Raw genomic sequence first — 17,441 nt, 5'->3', positions numbered from 1 at the left:
AGAGGGAGAGGCAGGCTCCATGCAGGGAGCCCGACGTAGGACTCGATCCTGGGTCTCCAGGATCCCGCGCTGGGCTGAAGGCGGCGCTAAATGGCTAAGCCACCCAGGCTGCCCTTTGTTTTGTTTTTAAATAACAACTTTATTGGGATATCATTCACATACCATACAATTTACCCTTTAAAAAAATTGAGATCTAATTCATGACAATAAAATTCACCTTTTAAAGTAAGAAAAAAAAAGATCAGTGTTTTTTTTAAAAAATATTTTATTTATTTATTCATGAGAGACACACAAAGAGAGAGGCAGAGACATAGGCAAAGGGAGAAGTAGGCTCCATGCAGGGAGCCTGATGTGAGACTCGATCCCAGGACCCCAGGATCACGCCCTGAGCTGAAGGCAGATGCTCAACCACTGAGCCACCCAGGAGTCCCCCAAATCAGTGTTTTTATGTATACCCACAGAACTAGGTAAGCATCACAACTATCTAACTCCAGAACATTTTTTATCACTCCCAAAACACTGTACACGTTAACAGTCATTCCCCGTCACCTCCATCCCCCCCACCCTGGGCAGCCTCTAACAACTATTGACTTGTTTCTGTAGATTTGCCTGTTCTGGGCATTTCATGTATACATATTTATATAATATGTAGCCTTTTGTGTCTGGCTTCATTCACTTAGGATAATGTTTTAAAAATTATCCAGATCATAGCAGGGGTGAATCAATATTCGTTTGTTTTTATGGCTGAATGATATTCCATTGTGTGGATATATACCACGTTTTACATATCCATCAATCCCATAGCTATTCATCATATAAATGCTATGAACATTGTGTACAAGTTTTTGTGCATGTTCTCAATACTCTGTTATCTAAATTCTGATATAGGCTTCATATGTCATTATAGCAGTCAGCAGGATTTTCTTGATCATTGTTTCATTTAGGGTTTCTAATGCGTCATGAGTAATCAGAAACATAATTGTTAGGAAGACATAGACCAGGCAGTTTTGTCATTCTGAAGTGGTCTGTTCACTAAAAAGTTTGAGGACCATAAAGTCTAGGCAGCTAACTTCTATCTCCAGCTATTCTAGGTTGTCCAACTCCTGAGCATTTACATCTTTGGCCTCCCTCACTGGACTTTCCAATAAAATGGACTGATTTTACTAAGACTTCCTCTTTTATTTTTCCTGCTTACGCTTTGTAGGAGATGCTGATGGGCAGAAATGTCAGTGTACTCCTCAGTCAGATAACTGTCAGGGTCATAAGACCATCCTTCCCTCTTTACACTTCTCTTTATATTTATGTTGCGGGAGGTGGTGTTTGTCCCTGGAATCTGAAGGAAGGGGAGCTGTCATCCATCTCCCCGCTTTCCCTCTTCTAAGTCAGTGCTGCAAACTGCCTCCTGCAGATGAATCTGAGGCAGGAAGCAGCCAGCCTTGGGGTCCAGCTGAAAAGAAGTTGCCTCCAGAGTTTGTAAAAGAGTTTGCTGGCTAGTAATGTCCCCACTCCCTTCAAATTTTTCTTGGCCAGGAGTTATTTGTGATTACAAAGAGATTGTATAGCACCCTAAGGAGTTAGGGTAGCAGAGCATCCAGAGTAAATACAGGTTGGTGAGATTTATCATCTCCTCCTTGTTGACTCTCAGATATCACCACTAGAAATTCTTTCTCTTCTCACTCTTGGAGCACTCCTATATAGAGCCTTACAGGTATCTGTGAATAAATTTTATTTCTGTGGTATTGTCTTAAATTCTGTCATCTAAAGATGCCTGGACTAAAAGATTTACACAAAACAGATGTTCAGAAACTGTTATATAAGTGAACGAGCCACAAGTTAGACCCAGTACTCAAGGGGAAGAGTCGAATGAGCGTATTCTAGTTGTGTTTCTTCTATTGTATGTTAATAAAGGTATATCGTGAATAAAAACTTCTGACTCTGGCTGAGTGCTAATTTCCTTTTTTTTTTTTTTTTAAAGTAACTACTGGCACAACCTTGAGAAGGGTGGGGGTGTCCTTTATTTAATGTAATATAGATTGTTTGGCTGTAGGCCCAAATCTTGGTTTCCGTCATCAACTTTATTAAATGAAGTTGTATAGGATTGGATCAGAGGGAGGGATTACAAAAGATTGTATGCTCTGTGATTTGCCCTTAGTAATGGGAAATTCCTGGGTGGAGATATTTATTTAACTTGAATTCTTCACAGGTGAACACTGAACTCTGTTTTATCTCCTCTCAACCTTAAAAAATCTTTTCTTGATACCTCTAAAAAACAGTGAAGAAAGATTGGAAACTAGATTGCTTCAACCATAAACTATTTTATGAAGCTAGAACAGGGTTCTGTGCCCCAGCATATCCTTGCGGACTTTTGTTGGGTCTCATAAGTGAATTGTGGTCTTTCGTTATTTCTGGAATTAGAGAAATTGTGACATTGAGAACTTGGTCTGTTACCTGATGATATGTTCAGGACCCCAGACTTCAAGCAGATATATAACATATACGCTTCAAAATGTAGGTGAGGTGGATTTTAGTATTATGTGCGTCACCCAGTTTCTCCTTTTCTCCTGCTTAAATTCTGCCTTCCAGATGGTCTTTTGCGACCCTTCCTTGGGAGGCAGTAAAAAAAAATAAATTAAAAAAAAATCCCCATCTATCTACTTGTGTAAGAAATACTGATGCCTGGGTTCCATTCTCCAGAGATTCTGATTTATTGATCCTGAGGTACATCAGGATATTTAAGAGGTGATTTTCATGTGCAGCCAAGGTTCAGACCTACTGTGTTAGCCAGCATGCTCCTCCATATGATTTATAAAGTACTAGTCTACATATTTACTGTGTTCTCATTTGAGCCAGTGAAGCAGACAAGCTTCTGCTTTCAGGATTCCTTGTTCTTCATGAATGTTGTGTGTGGGCTTATTATCTTATTTTGTTCTCTTCTTACATGTGTATTTCTTCTCTCTTTTTAAAAAAGATTTTATTTTTAAATAATCTGTATACCCAGTGTGGGGTTCGAACCCACAGCCTTGAGATCAAGAGTTGCAAGTGCCCCTCACATGGCTACTTCTCTGCAGCTTCATGGCAGGCTGGCATTTTGGTGAGGCCATGTCTCCTCACAGCCACACAAATCAGGTGTTTTAAAAGAGTGTATTTTTTTCTCATCCTTTGAAATCTGTTGCTTTCTATGCCTTTCCAGAGCCTATTAACATTTGTCAGATATTTGGTAAGACCTTTATAGGGTTGTGGAAAACACTACTCTGTGGGAGCTCTAGTTTCTGTTCACTGCTAAGGAATTGTGTGACTGGGCAAGGACTTACCATTTTATAAAAGGGATATTATTAATCCATCAGAATGCATGTACTAGAAATGGAATGGAATGCTTGCTTCAGCTATGAGATTTGGATTCTCTCAGGCTGACATCTCATTCTTCCCATTATTGGCAATTCCCATCGCCATTTTACGTTCAAATGCAACTTTTGTACCTTTTGTCCTTCAGGTAAGAGAGAGACTGAGAATCGGTAGGTTTTGACAACTGATTGAATGTGAACATTGAGAGAACAAAATGTGTTTTTAGGACCATGCTTTTCAAACTTGCCTGATCCAGAGAACCTCCTGGGACATTTATTAAATGTCACAGTCTCCAGTTAGGACCTCAAGTATCAGTCTCCAGGGACAGGGCCTGGGTAATCATTTTTGTATTTTAAGTCAAGTTTCTGAAGTGATCCTGTAGTTAGACAAAACTGAGAAGTTGCTCTACAGAAAATTGAATATAGTAGGTGGTCAATAAATGAACATGTGTCTATTCCACTAACCCATTTAATTTTTCTTTTTAAAGCTTTTATTTGAGAACGAGAGCGAGAGAGAGAGAGAGAAAGAGAGAACCCAAGCAGGGGAGGAGGGGCGGAGGGAGAGGGAGACCCGCTGACCAGTGAGCCTGACATTGAGGCTCCATCCCAGGGCTCCGGGACCAGGACTCCAGATGAAGGCAGATGCTTAACTGACTGAGCCACCCAGGCGCTCCCCACCCCCCATTTAATTTTTCTTTCTGGGATTTTACATTTTAGCTTTAGTCCACAACCCCAGAATTCAGAAGAACAAACACTATTTGAAAGAGGAAAAACTGAACACTTAATGCATTTTGCTTAGAGGGCCTTTTAGTTTCTGATACTTAGTGTTCTGTGTTGCTTAACTATATTGATAGCAAATGGTGATATGTTTCTTTTGCACCTATTTGAGAATTTGTGCAGTGAGATGAAATAGTGCAGCCTTGTAAGCATATTATTGTTGGAGTCTATGCCATGGACTACATTTTATATGGGAGAGTGAGGCTAGATACTTTGGTATTTAAGTCATTGAGCTCTTAATAGACAATATTGTGGGCTGCTTTATACTAAATTTCACTTGTGGCAAACTTATTTAATTTGTAAGGATTGTGCTTTCAATTTTAATTTTGAATATGTGGTCTTTGGTACTGCAGGTTACTTTTGGAAAAAGGACATTGCCCTGTACTAAACTGTATAATGCTTTGTATAGAATATATATGAATGCTTCACACCTTGAAGCAGTGTTGTCATAGAGTTATGTAATTAAATTTTTAAAAAATCTCTAATTTTTTTCACACCACTGAGTCACTATTGTGCATGAATCTCGTGATTCTGTATTAAAACTTGTTTTGATTAATGACTCATACAAAATAATTTTTGCTTTTTTCCTCTGAATAGCACAAGCATGACATAAATTGACTAATTACAATATATATGCTTTGGACTTTTTTGTTGTAGAAGATATATATTTTATACATGCATATATTTATGTTTGTGTATATACATGTGTACATATGTGTGTATAAAGTGGAAATGTTAGAAATTACTGAAAAACGTATGGGAAGAAGTCACTTATGCCAACATTCAGTATCTGCCTCTGTTTGCTTTCTCATTCTGCTTTACTTATTTTGGCTATTTTTTTTTTCAGACGTATTTACTATTCATGAGAGAGACAGAGAGAGAGGCAGACACATAGGCAGAGGAAGAAGCAGGCTCCCTGTGGGGAGCCAATGTGGGACTCATCGGCAAGTGAGTCCCGGGTAGGACCCCGGGATCATGACCTGAGCCAAAGGCAGATGCTCAACCACCGAGCCACCCAGGCGCCCCTTATTTTGGATTTTTAATATGACTAATTCTTCTGGTTTATGAATAGTGACCAACCTAACTAGTAAAACTTGAACCTATACATACTGTTATTTTGCTTGATGTGGGTTCATATGAAGCAGGGACAGAATAGGGTATTGAGATATTTCTGGATGTTTTTAATTGTAGAATAACTTAGTAATGTAGTCTAAATAGCCATTTTCATGGACACCTTCAGTCAGTAAGTCAATTATTTAATAAGGGTATATTTTGTGCCAGGCATACTGCCTTGGACTCTGTCACCAGTTCCTTGGCTCTTTGCTTCCCTGTGAAATTTTAAAGTCACTGTTCTAGGCCGGGCCCATACTTAGACAACTTAAAACTGTATAGGTTATAACTGCTCAGTCCCTTTGCTTCCATTTTCTCCTTTTTTTTTTTTTTTTAAGATTTTTTTATTTACTGATTCATGAGAGACAGAGAGAGGCAGAGACACAGGCAGAGGGAGAAACAGGTTCTCTGTGGGAGCCCAATGCAGGACTCGATCCCAGAACCCCAGGATTATGACCTGAGCCAAAGGCAGACACTCAACCACTGAGCCACCCAGGCATCCCGCTTACATTTTCTCCTTATTTCAATCCATGGAAAGTTACCAGTGAAATTCCTCCAGCGGTGTTCTCATGTTCTGTTCATAAATCTCACAGTGGCTTAGGTGACTTTAGACTTGCAGGATGCCACACCAGCTGGCTCCTTCCACTTCACCAACTAGGTTTGTTACTTGCTGTTACAATCCATGCTCTAGCTGGGAAAATGTGCACAGGATTTATCCCTCTGCTTTTGCTCATGTATTTTCTTTACCTGGAATTTTCTTCCTTCTCTTTTCTGTCTGGCAGTTCATGTCCCTGTTTTCCTTCAAAATCTCAAGACACCTTCTTCTTTGACTTGCTGTACACCTGCTGCTAACATGTTGTCCTTTTATATTTGTGCGAATGTCAGTTTTCTTTTTCTTTTTAAGATTTTATTTATTCATGAGAGACACAGAGAGAGAGAGGCAGAGGGAGAAGCAGGTTCCCCTTAGGGAGCCCGATGTGGGACTCGATCCATGAACTCCAGGATCATGCCCTGAGCCAAAAGCAGGGCGCAACCGCTGAGCCATCCAGGTGTCCCCATTTTTCAACTGATTAATATCAGGGCCTTCCGTCCATTCTGTTTTCTCCTCCCACGTCATCCCATACTGTTTTGGAAACCTAAATTAATTCAACTTAAGCCAATATAGGCACAGGTATTTTTCAGAGCAGGGAAGTTGAGGCTCCATAGGAAGGTGTGCTGCATATGGCATGCCTGAGCCAGGCTGATGTCACTCCAGAATGCAATACATCCAAAAGGTGACAGAATAACTTAACCTCTTAAAAACAACAACCAGATAGCAAATAGGAGCACCATCCTCTTACACTTCCATTTTTGAGCAAGTGTTTTCAGGAAAAAAAAATTTTTTTTTGACTCCTGGGTATTTATTTTATCCTGTGGATTATATTAGTATTTATTTTGCTATTCAAATTGGGAAATCCTTTTTAAAATATGAACCAGTAGAACTGGGAGCTAAGATAAGGGGCCTGTAGTTAAGTTTTCTGCTCTGCCTTTTCTTCTCTTTGAAGGTCCTTGGGATGGTCTTGTGCTGAAATGACAAGAGAACTAGTGGCTCCCCAGGGAGGATGGTACAGGAAGATGGGGAGAGCTGGGCAGGGACGCTGCGGGCACAGGTGTCTGTCAGAACCTGCCAGTCGAACTTTTGATGAAGACTGCTTCGTCCACATGTGCAGAGCTTCCTTCCTGCTTTAAAAATCTGAGCAATAGATTACAAAATAATTCAGATCTTGTTCATTTTCTAAGCAAACCTAATGTGGAAACATTGAGAATTTGTGTCTTCCTTTGAAGTTTAGAGATGGGTTTTACCTTTAGTACCTAGATCATCAAAACGCTTCTTAGCTCATGAGAATGGAAGATACTAAGTTCATCATCTCTACTCAGTATAGCCATGTGTGAAACATTGACCTGGAGAAGATTTCTCTCTCTCTCCTCTGAAATAAAACTCTTGATTTTACAGTAAGGAATGATTTCCAAGGTTGATAAGGCACCTGATTCTATGGATGACTGTCTCAAAGCAGTCTGGAGCAGTCGTGGGCACTCTTTATCTTTATAATAGCAACCCTTATCAGGGGCCGTGGCCCTACTCCTTGCCCCCCACCCCCGCCCCACCTCCCACAGAACAGAAAGTGGATACATGATAAGGGTTTAAGGAGACAAGAAGAGGCTTGGTTATCATCATGAAGGAAGAGATGAAAATGAAGCGGAGAGGGGGAGAAGAGTTAGGGGAACAGCAAAGCCTCTTAGAACAAATAAGAACAGCAAAACTATGGTTAGGTGATGGTATGGAGCCAAATTATGGGAAAAAGATGGACGGTGTAAAGGACAGAATAGAAAAAATAACTCTGGGATGAGGACAGGGAGGACTCTGATTCTTATCATGGCTGCTCGGTCTCCTTGCTGTCCTGTGGTGCTGTGATTCTTCCCCCGGGTCCTGGCCTTGCCACCCACTTTGCCCTATGGTACCACTTCCTGATATCATTAGCTTTCCAGGCCCCAGAAGGGGAAGTGTGAGGACAGATGCAGTGACTTAAATTAGCACAGCCCGGGAGCCTGGAGTGAACAGTGCTGCCGCCGCCCAGTCTTCCTCTGCCCCTGGCCTCCCTTTATTTTGTACCTGGTGGAGTAACAAGCCCCAGAGGGGGCTCCTGCATACTATGGGACTGGCAGAGGAGGAGAAGTCACTGTCATGGAGCAAACCTTGGAAATCCCACACCACAAAAGGAATGATCTGGTACAGTTGCCCTGCTGTTTGTAAGCCCGCTGCCCAGGAGTGACCCATTTTAATTTGTGTGTTATAGAACACGAACTGTAACTGCCTAACATGATTACTTCATGTCCTGTTAAAACCTCACTGACACCCAAGATGCACTGACCGTGACATCATCATGTTCTTAGTGAAATGGTCCTTAAGATGTTAAGTGATCACAGGACTCCTCCTTTTACAGGTGAGGAAAAAACAGGCTTGGGGAAGGCAAGCGACTCTTGCTATGACATTTTAATGTCTTTGTGGAGGAGCTGAAATTAGGAACAAGATCTCCTGAATCCTCTCCTGAGTCCTCTGGTCCACGTTTGTGGTTGTTTTTAAAAACAATACACCATAAAATCTTAGTTGCTTCTATATTCCCAGATTTGTTTTTGATGTCAAGGGGCAAAGAAAATCAGCAGGCCTAGATGGAAGTGATGGGCAGAGAGAAAGAAGCCTGTCGTGGAGGTTTTCTGTGATTGTAGAGTCCTGCAGCTCCTGCTTTTACCATGAGTGTTGCTGAGCAAGGGGCCTGCAGCACCCGAGGCCTGGCTGCTGTCCCAATCTTGAGGCCCAGAGTTATTTTTAGCCTCAGGGCCTTGGAAGCAGGTGTGGTCCAGGCTTGAAGGCCATGCCTGGAATGTGTTCAAGTCTTGTTGTGCATGTCTATTTAGGAGCTCAGAATAGTGACGAGGCTTCTGTATATACTTGGTTAAAAGAATTTGTGCTTTTCCAGTGAGAGGGATGAAAGTCATACTGGGTTTCATTTGTGATGCTTTAAGCAGGTTTATTTTTGAAACTATAAATTGAGATACGTTTTAAGAGGGAATATATGAATTTTAAAAAGAAAAGTAGCTATAAAATCTTGGTGTATAGAAGAAAGCTTTTGTATTAAGAGTCATACCCCAGCTGAACTACTGAAAGTCCAGGTTTGTAGTCCTAAGTGTGTGATTTAAAATTTAATTTTTCTTGTCTCTCTGCTCCTGCCAACATTATTGGTATTGAAAATAATTGTTTGTAAGTTCTTTTGTGAAGTAAAAATGCAGCTTTTACCTTGGGTAAACATCAATTTTCCTGAATTGTATTTTTATTTTTTTAAGATTTTATTTATTCATGAGAGACACACACAAAGGGGCAGAGGGAGAAGCAGGCTCCTTGCAGGGAGCCCATGTGGGACTGGATCCCCTGATCGGGATCATGCCCTGAGCATGAAGGCAGATGCTCAACCCCTGAGCTACGCAGGCATCCCCCTGTATTGTATTTGTTCATCTTTTTACCTTTCTTGAACTCACACTTTTCTTAATGGTCCTGATGAGGAGCAATGTAGGCAAAGCCACTGGAGCCACTTTAGTGGTCTGAGTGTGTGTCATGCCCTTTTTCTGAGACTTTTTTGTACTTCCCAAGATTGTGGAAAAGAATATAAATATTGCCTTAGTTAGCCAGAAAACTATTGTGACAGTTTGAATGTGTCCCATCACATGTGCATGTGCATATGTAGGTGTTTTTGCGATTCTGTTTAATCTATTGTTTTGTAACTTAATTTTATTCTCTTCATGTATCAGGACCATCTTTCACTATCAAGAGGTGTGCTTTTATACCATCATTTAAGAATGTTGCATGACACTGTGTTTTGTAGGATTTATTATAATTTGTAAGGTTGTTCCCCTTCTGTTGAACATATAGGCTTTTCCCAGTATTTTCGTATGTGTTTTAACTGAAAGGTGAAAGTGTTTCTTGTAAGTCACTTTGAAAATATCCTTGTAAGCCATTTAGAAATTATCTTCAGGAGAATATAATTTGACATTCTGTTTTACTTATTTTAGTATTGAGAGATTTAAATAGATAACATTCCCAAATATTGCTATTACAAACTTGGACTCAAGTGGGGGTGATGGCAGGTTTGGTATTGATGATTTCTAGTTGTTTTCCATTGCTTGTTCCTAGTACCTTCTGATCTTCTTTGGAAAAATTAAATTATAGCCTCTCTTCCACTAGACTGGGTTCCAAATTATCCAGATGTCTACACTGGTCATAATATCGTTGGTAATTTCACTCTTTGTCAGGAAAGCACACCTTATCTTTAATGTAGTGGAATTTTGTTGTATTGGGGGTGGAGTGGACATGGATAAAGGTTGTAAGCTTACATTAGTGTTACCAATCCCTTGAGTAAGTAATCTAATTTACAGAGCCCTTGTGGGAAGTGTTTAATATACCTTCTGACAGGGAGAACACATTTTTAAAAAATTTTAACTTAGGGATCGCTGGGTGGCGCAGCGGTTCGGCGCCTGCCTTTGGCCCAGGGCGCGACCCTGGAGAACCGGGATCGAATCCCATGTTGGGCTCCGGGTGCATGGAGCCTGCTTCTCCCTCTGCCTGTGTCTCTGCCTCTCTCTCTCTCTCTGTGTGACTATCATAAATAACTAAAAAAAAAAAAAAAAAAAAAATTAAAGATCCTTTAAGCTGCTTCCTTCTTGTCTAGATGTGTTCAGGCATACATCTTATTTAACATGTCTTTGATATTTTACTACATTTTGTGCTACATCTGCTACATGTTACATTCTGTGCTCTAAAACCAAGATTCCATTATTAGGTACAACACATTTGTGGAATTGGAAGAATTGTATTAAATTGATATTAATAGTAATCTTCCTTGTTACAGTCTTTTCATACCGAACTTTCTTTTTATTCATGTGCTAAGGAGTACACTAATAGAGGAACCTCAGCTTCTCCCTTTGTAATTTTAGGAAGAAACGATACTGAACTTGTGTATGTGTGTGTGTATTTCACACTGAAGTTAAATGTGCGAGTGCCTGGAAATGCTTCATTTCCAATAGATAAAACTATCTTTCTGAAGAAAGAGGGAGCACCTGCCACATCCTCTCTGAGCACTTGCCCACTTCCATGTTACCTTGGCCAGCACTGTATTCATTGGCCTCGGGCCTTTGATGTAGAGAACCACAGTCTTCCTGGTGTCCACATAGCTCTCTCACCTCCTCATGGTTTGTCCTTCACCAGCATAGTAAGATCTTCTCTGAATACTGTTTAAAATTGCCACTACCTATCTCAGCTCTCCTTCTTCCTTCCCTGCTTGGTTTTCTCTCCACAGCTCATGCATCATCTATCATACAGCATGTTGTATAGTTGCTATTTGTTACATCTCTCATCGCTGAATTACAAGCTGCAGAGAACAGGAGTTCTTACCTAGCTCATTTTTGCTGCATTTCTCCAGCAGTGCCTAGCCCTCACTAGGTGCCCAACAACTATTCATTAGTTGAGCAAGTAAGTGACAGTCCTGACAGATGCTCAAGGAACAACACCAAGATGTTCATGTTAGAGGTCAGATGAGGATCTGACCTCTGTTTGGTTTTGGTTTGTCCTGAATCTTTCCTTTCCTGCCTCCAGCCCACCTTAATTGCAAATACCTTTACAAAACATTGTCTCCCTGACTCTCAGATTAAACCACTGATCACTTTTTCTCTTGCCCAGATACTTCATCCAAGGATCCTTCCATTCCCATTCCCTTAAGACCACCTCATATACAGGCCCTTCTTCTAGGGGCAGAGTCCTTAGTTGGGCTGAGGTGCCTGGAGAAAGTATTACATGTTAGAGGGGTAAGCCAGGGAACTATGGGTGCAAGAAGTATGTTTAGAATAGGCACATGGTATGGTGGAAAGATGGGAGGAGGAGGGGAGGTCTGATGGGTCAGGGAAGGGGAAGCTAGTGAGACAGGTGAGCAGAAACAGGAAGATGGAGACTCCAGCTGAGCCAATACCAAGAGTATGGTGCTCTTCTTGAGCAGAAACTTGAGGTTTCTGAAATCCGGACTATACCTGGGCTGGCTTGTAACTGAAGCAAAGGCAATATATTTAGTCTTTGAAGCATGGCTGCTCTTCCAGCCTTTCTCTGTGGGTCCTTGAGTTATATATAATCAACCTACACCTCTGATTGATTGTAGGTTCTCTCAATGGTGCTGTAAGTTGGTGAGAGATGGCTGGATTTTATGATGCTAACAAGTGCTGTCTCTATGTCCAGTACTATCTAGACACTTGGGCTTCAAGCAGTCTATCCCATTATTGCTGCCAGTTGTCAAAATGTGTCCTCTATTTTGGAGTCAAGACTTTAATAGGCAACTAAAAACACATTAAGCTTATATAATCTTCTTGGTTTTGGTGAGGGTGTTTTTTGTTTGTTTTTTGTTTTTTTATTGAATATATTTTACCAAATATCAGACTTCAGAATTTCTGTTTAGGATTTACCCACAGCATTTGAGGCAAAGTTGCTTTAAATCAGTATAGATGGCCTAAGTCAAATATGTTCTTGCTTGTTTCCAGATGTCGTAGCCTGCTTTTTTCCCTTTTGATTTGTTCAGTTTTTCTGTTACTGAAAGTCTATGTTTAAGGCTCTGCCTTAAGGCTGTTTAGTGTATCTTGTTGCCTATTTCTTTAGTTTTATGGAGGAAAAAAATTTTAAGACTGGCATGTAGTTTAATAAAAGCAAACTTCTCACCTGACTATATCCTTTCCATAAATTCTCTGAGAACTTGAACTCGAGCCTAACCAAATAAAGCTCAGTCACTTTCCTTGCTAAACAGGTGCTTAAGCACCCCATAGTCAGAGGATCCTTTTCCTTCTGAGATTTCTTTGTGAAAGGAAGTATTCAAAATGGAAATTTGCCTCTCTCCGATGGGGAGCCCCTGCCTCCCCATAGGTCCCACCTTTCAGGCCAGAGGGCATATTCCTAGAGTCCTACCCCTTACCTGCTTGTTGAAGACCTTGATGTGGGCCTGAGGGCTGCAGTGCCTGGTGACAGAGGAGCTGTTGCTGTTGGCAGAAAATAACCAATGGGTAGGTAGAAGGGGGAAATGGTGTGTGAGAAAGGTTCTCCTTTTTTTCCTGACAGGAAATACAAAGTTTCAGTACGACTGACCTGGAAGTCATGATCTTACCTGGGAAGTTGAAAAAAGTAACACCTCCTCTGAGAACAGGAGGGAGATGCTTCATGGAACCATGGAGTCATCTTAAAACAACCTTAATCCTTAAAGAATTTTCTGTTGGGGGCACTAGCTTTAAGGCTGTGTTAGGAGTAGTGAAGAAAATCAAAAGAAACAAATTTTCCTTTTAGTTAATTACTTTAGAGACAAATACTGTTTTTTGTATAGTCAGACTGTACATTGTACTTTTAATTAAAACCGACTCCACTTGTTCACCTTATCATTAAGATAGGCTTATGGGTCCTCTGATATAACTAATTCAGTAGTACCCTTTATTTCACTGATACTCTTGCATGGTAGAGTGAATTTCAACAAATAAAACTCCACTAATTTCCATGATAAAATCAAAGATAAATTTCCATACATAACCAAATGAAATCTAAAACATGAAACAAATTACACACAAACTTTAAAAATTGTATATTAAAGGGAGAAGGTTCATATGTTAATATTAAATATTAAAATATAAAGCAAATTGGTAAAATGTAAAATATACCAAAAATGGCATTTCTTAAGGGGATTTGGCCATTTTGTTCACTGACCTGTATAGTCATTCTGTTACACTAAAATGTTGCCTCAGCCGATTTCTTTCCCTTCATAAATAAAGTTTTTTAAAACCTTCATTTCTGAAAATGGATTAATTTGCAAATATTTAGTGGCTCTGGTTAAAGTTACTAGTCTTTGGCAAGATAAATACTGGTTTCTTGACCTTTTTAAAATTTTTTTATTTTTTTAGAAATAGAAAACTTTATTATACGCATATAAGAAGGGTTCTTTAGTTGTCTTCTGAAGGGCCTACCGCCACCCAGATTTCCTTGATTGTAGACTGGGGCACCCCATCAATTTCCTCAGAAGAGTCTTCCCACTGCTCTGGCCACCTGCCTCATCTCCTGGGAGTTGGGGGTGGTCCCCCCACAGCCAAGAGGACAATGGGAAAAAAATCAAATTGTAGTATTTTAAGTGAAAGAAAAAAGCAGGGTGCACAAGTGTATATCCATATAACTCATTGAACAAAGGGGGGAAGGGGAAGACTATATATTTGTATCTTATTCTGTATTCATTTAAAAAAAAAATCTTTGGAAGAAGTCAGAAGAAACTATTCACCCTGGTTTCCAGTAGAGGGCAGGGGGAGGACCTGGGTAGCAGAAGATTTTGAGTGTATTCATGTTTTTCACTTAATATATTTGTTGGAGTTTTGATATTGTGGCAGTTTTTAATAGCTTTGTTTGAAGTATAATAAGCATACAATAATTTGTACATATTCATAGTTTGTATACACATTTTTAAACCAGTGAATATGTTACCTATTAAAAATGGAAAGAAGAGGGATCCCTGGGTGGCGCAGCGGTTTGGCGCCTGCCTTTGGCCCAGGGCGCGATCCTGGAGACCCGAGATCGAATCCCATGTCGGGCTCCTGGTGCATGGAGCCTGCTTCTCCCTCTGCCTGTGTTGTGTCTCTGCCTCTCTCTATCTCTCTGTGACTATAATAAATAAATAAAAAAAAAAAAATTAAAAAAAAAATGGAAAGAAGAGGGGCGCCTGGCTAGCTTAGCAGGGTGTGTGACTCTTGATCTCAGGCTCATGAGTTTGAGACCCACATTGGATGTGGAGATTACTTTAAAAAAATAAAATCTTATAAAGGAAGGAAAATACTTAAAAATTTAAAAATCGTTTAAACTGATAAAAAAGCTGGTCTGCCCTGGGTTTTGTAAGATGCATTTGGGCCCTTACAGTCCAATCTAAGAATGTTTATTCCTCTTGACTTCTTGTAGAAATTTTGGGTAAGATGAACTTGGTGGATTTGCCAACAATAAAATGTTCTTTTGTCATCTTCTAAATCTTACTGATGCAAATGTTTTCAAAAACAAAACTATCACAGACATTTTCCTGATCTCAAGGTATTGACATTCTTTTTTTTTTTTTTTTAAAGATTTTTATTTATTTATTCATGATAGAGAGAGAGAGATCAGAGACACAGGCAGAGGGAGAAGCAGGCTCCATGCACCGGGAGCCTGACGTGGGATTCGATCCCGGGTCTCCAGGATCGCGCCCTGGGCCAAAGGCAGGTGCCAAACCGCTGCGCCACCCAGGGATCCCGGTATTGACATTCTTCAGAATGACCAGGGGAATGCCCAGAAATTTCTAAGTTAGAGTTGCATCCTAGGATGAGGACTTAACCAAAATCCTCTAGCTATAAATAAAGTTTAAGGTTATTGTTTTCCTACCCTCCCTCACCCCCTTGGCAGGGCTCTGCCTCTCACATAATCTATTTGAGACTACAGGAAATCAGAGCTTGGGCATAAAGGTAGGCTGGCCTCAGTACATGAAAGGGTATAACTCTATCCAGATTTCACATTCAGTGCTTTGTTTCAATTACATCCTCATATTAAGGTCACTTTGCCCAGACCTTTTCTTGGTCAGGGGAAGGGTTTTTAGTCTGGAAGTCCTGACTCTGGCTCCGTGGGTAAGCATGGCTATTTTATGCTCAGTAGAACTGTTTGCTCTAGCTTATCTTTGGTTTCAGTGATTTGGGCTTAGGAGATTTGGCTAAAGGGAAGCAAAGATGAGAACTTTCTAATTCAACTTTTGCATGTTTGCTGTCTTCTCCCTCTCTTTGTCCCTTGATCTGCTAACCCAGATAACTGCTTTGTCCCATCCGGATTTTATCATCGAGAGGAGCCAATCAGACTCGGATACCAAGTGCCATTGTTGGAATCAACTTGCTCTTGTTCTCAAATTTCCACTTTCTGTGCCACCTGGGCACCCTCATGGACAAGTCGACCCATTCTTTCTCAGTCCAGTTTCATTATGGGAACAGCTACTTAGGAAAAGCAGGGTAACCCAGTAGTGAGAGCCCTGGTTTGGGAATCAGATGATCTGGCTACAGGACCTTACACTGCTGTGAACTATGTCACTGAGCAGTCAGGACTCGATTTGATGCTGTATCCTTGGTAGACACCTTTCCAGAGTACATTCGTTGATTAACTAGGACGGATTCTCTGTTCTAGTTTCTTCCATTGAAGATAGAGATGATTTTTGTCCCTCGTTGCCAGTAAGCTGTACTAAAAATAAATACGTTAATATAATGAAGACAAGAACTAGACAAATAGTGTATTCTGTGGAGCTGATTTGTAAGGTGCGGGGCGGAAGAGACGATTTCTCAGGTGCCTTCTAACTCCGTGTGTCTCTGGCTCTGAGAGAAAGGGCACAGCTCTCTTGAAGCTGGATTATATGGGAAGGTGGAATGACTGCTGTGTTTATCTGCTGAATGTCTTAGATTCCAGATGCAAGGCAGCTCTGTCCACCATTGGTATCTGTAGAGCGGTTTTCCTCCTTTCTCTATATGTTGAGTAGTTGCATTTTTACTTACTTTAGAGAACTTTGACAATTTTGTCCTCCAAACAGACTTTGTGAAGAGACAAGGCCTATGTTATGTCTACATTTTATAGAAGAGGAAATTGTGGGTCAGAGAAGTGATATGATTTTCTACCATTAAGTAACAAGTAAATGGCATGGCCACTCCTCTTGGTCTCCTTTCTCTACTTCTCCATGCTTCAGTTTCTCGTCTATAAGTCTGAAATTAGGAATAGGACCCAATGCTGTCTGAAGGTTTTCCATCCTGATCGGAAATGAGTTAGGTATTTAGTCAGTATCTTAAGTAATTTGTGGAGGATTTTACATATAACAGTGTGAATTGAGTATCTTTGTGCAAAGCACTATGGAGATAGGAAATAAAATTAAAACCTCTGCCATCACATAGTTTACCCTGTAGAAGGTGAATGCCAGCAGTGGACATCTAGTGCGATGTGGTAGAGGGTTTCCTGTGGGCAGAGATGGGCCAGTGAGCTAGGAATATGAGAATATTGAAGGTCAGGGTGAGGTCCAAGCTATAGGCACAAAACTCCTAACTAGTGTCAATTAGGAAGTGGTCAGTTACAGGAGTTTGGCAAGAACAGGGAAGCACTGGGTCTGGTACAAAGGGTTCTACATGTTTGCTGTATGGTTGTTGACCTAGAGACCCAGGTTCTGCATGTTTGCTGTATGGTTGTTGACCTAGAGACCCAGGTGAAGATAGGAGATTTTCTAAGGCTGGGAATCAGTGATTCTCTGAAGAATGAGGCACGAGAAGATGAGGGGTAAACCTATTAAGGGTCAAGGAACAGGGCTAGGTGGAAGATGGACTGTCTTGGTTGGAGCTGGGTACATCACATGCCGCCAGCAGTTAGCTCAGCAGTTGGTCTCACAAGAATATCAGCCATTTTTCTTTTTCCTCTTCCTTAAAACAGAGCTGAAATGTATGAAAAGTTTACAGGGGCTAAGGACAATCTACAGGGGCTGCTATTGTGCCCTAGTGTGTGTGTGTGTGTGTGTCTGTGTGTGTGTGTGTGTGTGTGTGTGTGAGTGTGTACATATGTGTGTTTGCTTGCAGTTCTCAAGCAGAAAA

General features: G+C 40.7%; 1 protein-coding gene across 4 annotated transcripts in view; it reads left to right on the top strand.

Moving 5' to 3' along the window:
* DUSP16 (dual specificity phosphatase 16) overlaps positions 1-17,441 on the top strand; it is a 107,315-nt gene that overhangs the window by 44,462 nt on the left and 45,412 nt on the right. The window lies entirely within an intron of this gene.

This window comes from Vulpes lagopus, chromosome 21 (assembly GCF_018345385.1).
Source record: "Vulpes lagopus strain Blue_001 chromosome 21, ASM1834538v1, whole genome shotgun sequence".
Lineage (NCBI taxonomy): Eukaryota > Metazoa > Chordata > Mammalia > Carnivora > Canidae > Vulpes > Vulpes lagopus.
The sequence above is the reverse complement of the archived record's forward strand: the minus strand, read 5'-3'. Positions and strand labels throughout refer to the sequence as shown.